Source organism: Schistocerca cancellata, chromosome 2, assembly GCF_023864275.1.
Source record: "Schistocerca cancellata isolate TAMUIC-IGC-003103 chromosome 2, iqSchCanc2.1, whole genome shotgun sequence".
NCBI lineage: Eukaryota > Metazoa > Arthropoda > Insecta > Orthoptera > Acrididae > Schistocerca > Schistocerca cancellata.
In genome coordinates this window covers 61,032,903-61,035,955 of record NC_064627.1, presented here as the reverse complement: position 1 = coordinate 61,035,955, position 3,053 = coordinate 61,032,903, and the positions used below count along the sequence as shown (strand labels likewise).

General features: G+C 47.0%; 1 pseudogene; it reads left to right on the top strand.

Moving 5' to 3' along the window:
• The first annotated feature begins 2,359 nt into the window (after positions 1-2,359).
• LOC126163239 (5S ribosomal RNA) lies at positions 2,360-2,477 on the top strand (annotated as a pseudogene).
• Positions 2,478-3,053: the final 576 nt, after the last annotated feature.

Sequence of the window (3,053 nt, the reverse complement as noted above, 5' to 3'; positions counted from 1 at the left end):
TCTAACTGCTGCCTGACTATCCATGTAAAGACCTTTAATTGCTTGCAAAAGTTTGCCTCCTATTCCATAATCTTGTAGAACAGACAATAACTTCCTCCTAGGAACGCGGTCATATGCCTTTTCTAGATCTATAAAGCATAGATACAATTCCCTGTTCCACTCATAACACTTCTCCATTATTTGCCGTAAGCTAAAGATCTATGGCATAAGCGAAGATGTATGGTCTTATATGAACTATATCGATTCTATGCTCAAGTAACAGACTTTGCCCCATAGTCGTCGATTGGATGCCTTTCGATGTAGCCACGCGGTAGACCATGCTCTCGTACCGGTAACAGTTAGCTTACAATCAGTGTGAATAAGTTCAATTTAGCGTTTTTCTTAAGTAAATGCACCATAATGGCATCACGTGTAAAAGTTATTTGCACAAAAATACTTCTCCCCACTCCATTACGTAACACATAGACAATAGTATTGCACTCCCAGAATCCATCGGCGCTGCTACGGCTCTGCAACGAGACATAAAGGTGCGAGAGCATCTCCACATAACAGATATTATTAATTCGTACACGGTGCGTCACTAAGTCAAGTCAGTTCCTAGACGAACTGGCTTAACTATCGCAAAACTCGAGTGCTCAAGTGTGCCAGTTCTACTGTACGCCTCTTATACCACTATACACGGTCTCACCAGCTAAACTGAGACATTCCTGGAGGTTTAGTACGAGTGAGCGATTCTTGCAAGGTTGCGTACAAAACCATCCTCCGACCGATTGTTGAGCATTGTTCAGCAGTTTGGAATCCTTACCTGACAGGATTATGAGAAGAGATGCAGGAAGTCTAAAGAACGTATCATTTCGATTTCGTTTAGGAAGCGTGAGAGGACCACGCAGATGAACTCCACTGGTATATCCTGTGGGAAAGCCATTTGTGCTGTGAAATTCCCTGAGCTTTCGATCCAAGAAAAGACAAACTGCATACTACATTCTCTCACATATACCTCATGAAATGGCCATGATGGAAAATCAGAAAGGGAAACTAAGGTTTAACATCCCATGAGAAAATCATAGCAATTCTAATTCATATGCGGACTTACCTATGGTCTTTCTCACCAACTCCAATTACGAACAAAATACGGAAGGGGGAAAATCGGTACTGGTTCACGGAAGTGTCATCTTTCATACACTATGCTTGCTTAGGGCAGATGTAGCTCTAGTAGCAGATGTAGATTAATGAAACTCTGTTTCTGTTCCAATAAGAACATACTGGATTAGTGGATGGTTAGTAACTGCATGGTTAGATTTGGTTTCCTAGACTGACTGCACATTCGGCACCTGTTTCAACTGAAATACATCTGATCTTTACTGACTTCTGAAGATGAAATAGAAGTTTCGAAATGTATTATGGAAATAAAAAACTAAGACCTATATCCTACTAAAAGCACAACCTATCTGTGTATTTCGTGCAGGGGATGCAGGGACCCTTGCATCGCCTGTGTAGTATCACGTATTATAGAACGTTAATTTTATTCCAGTCTTTTTAAATACATGACTGAGCGTCTTCAAATAAGTTAAATAAATTTGCCAGTTAAGTAACTAAATTTCCTACAAGCCACATTATCCAGCCTCATCTCACATACCAGATCAAAGCTTCAGCTTGCAATAGGCTTATCCTCTTTCCTTTGAAACACACCCGTCACTTGTCTGGTTGACTTGTTTCATGTCATCATAATTTCCCCCAAACAGATAGAAAAAAATGAGCATGGAACTCAACAAATGACCCTTTCACCATCCCACTGTCGTTGTAGTTTATATACAGCTCCAAGTGAGGAAATAATGTGAGTAACCTTATTACGGGCCCGCCCGGTTGGCCGTGCAGTCTAACGCACGGCTTTCTGGGCGGGAAGGAATGCCGGTCCCCGGCACGAATCCGCCCGGCGGATTTGTTTCGAGGTCCGGTGAAACGGCCAGTCTGTGGATGGTTTTTAGGCGGTTTTCCATCTGCCTCGGTGAATGCTGGCTGGTTCCCCTTATTCCGCCTCAGCTAAACTATGTCAGCGATTGCTGAGCAAACAAGTTCTCCACATACGCGTACGCCAGGTAGATTACTCTACCTCGCAAACATAGGGGTTACACTCGTTTGGTGTGAGACGTTCCCTGGGGGGCCCACCGGGGGCCAAACCACACAGTAACCCTCGGTTCGGTATGGGGCGGAGGAGGGTTGAAGTGGACTGCGGTAGTCGTCGTGGGGTTGCAGACCACTGTGGCTGCAGTGGGGAAGGAGCCCCTCCATCGTTTCTGGGTCCCTGGTTAACATAACATAACCTTATTCGGGGGGGGGGGGGGGGCGTTCTCCCTTATATGCCAACGGCCTTGCTGCAGTGGTAACACCGGTTCCCGTCAGATCACCAAAGTTAAGCGCTGTCGGGCTGGGCTAGCACTTGGATGGGTGACCATCCAGTCTGCCGAGCGCTGTTGGCAAGCGGGGTGCACTCAGTCCTTGTGAGGTAAAACTGAGGAGCTACTTGACTGAGAAGTAGGAGCTCCGGTCTCGTAAACTGACACACGGCCGGGCGAGCGGTGTGCTGACCAAGTGCCCCTCCATATCCGCATCCAGTGACACCTGTGGATGAAGATGACACGGCGGACGGTCGGTACCGTTGGGCCTTCATGGCCTGTTTGGATGGAGTCTTGCTTATCCGCAGTCCAGTCAGATTAATTTGACAACCTGGTAAAAGCCTGAATAACCACCTTTCGCAACGTGAACCGCTGCGAGACGTGCAGGAAAGGAGTCAGTGAAGTTCTGGAAGGTACCGACGGGGCTGTGGGGCCAAGCCGACTCCAGTGCCGTGGCCAGCTACGCTAGGTTGCTTGGTTGAAGTTCCATGGCGCGAACGGTCCCACAGATTCTCGATTGGGTTTGGTGTCCAAAGAGTCCAGTGAACTCATCCTGGTACTCTCCGAACCAGTATGTAAGCTGTGAGCTGTGTGACACGTTGCATTGTCCTGCTGGAAGATGCCATCGCGCCGAGGCAAAACAAATTGCACCTTGGGATG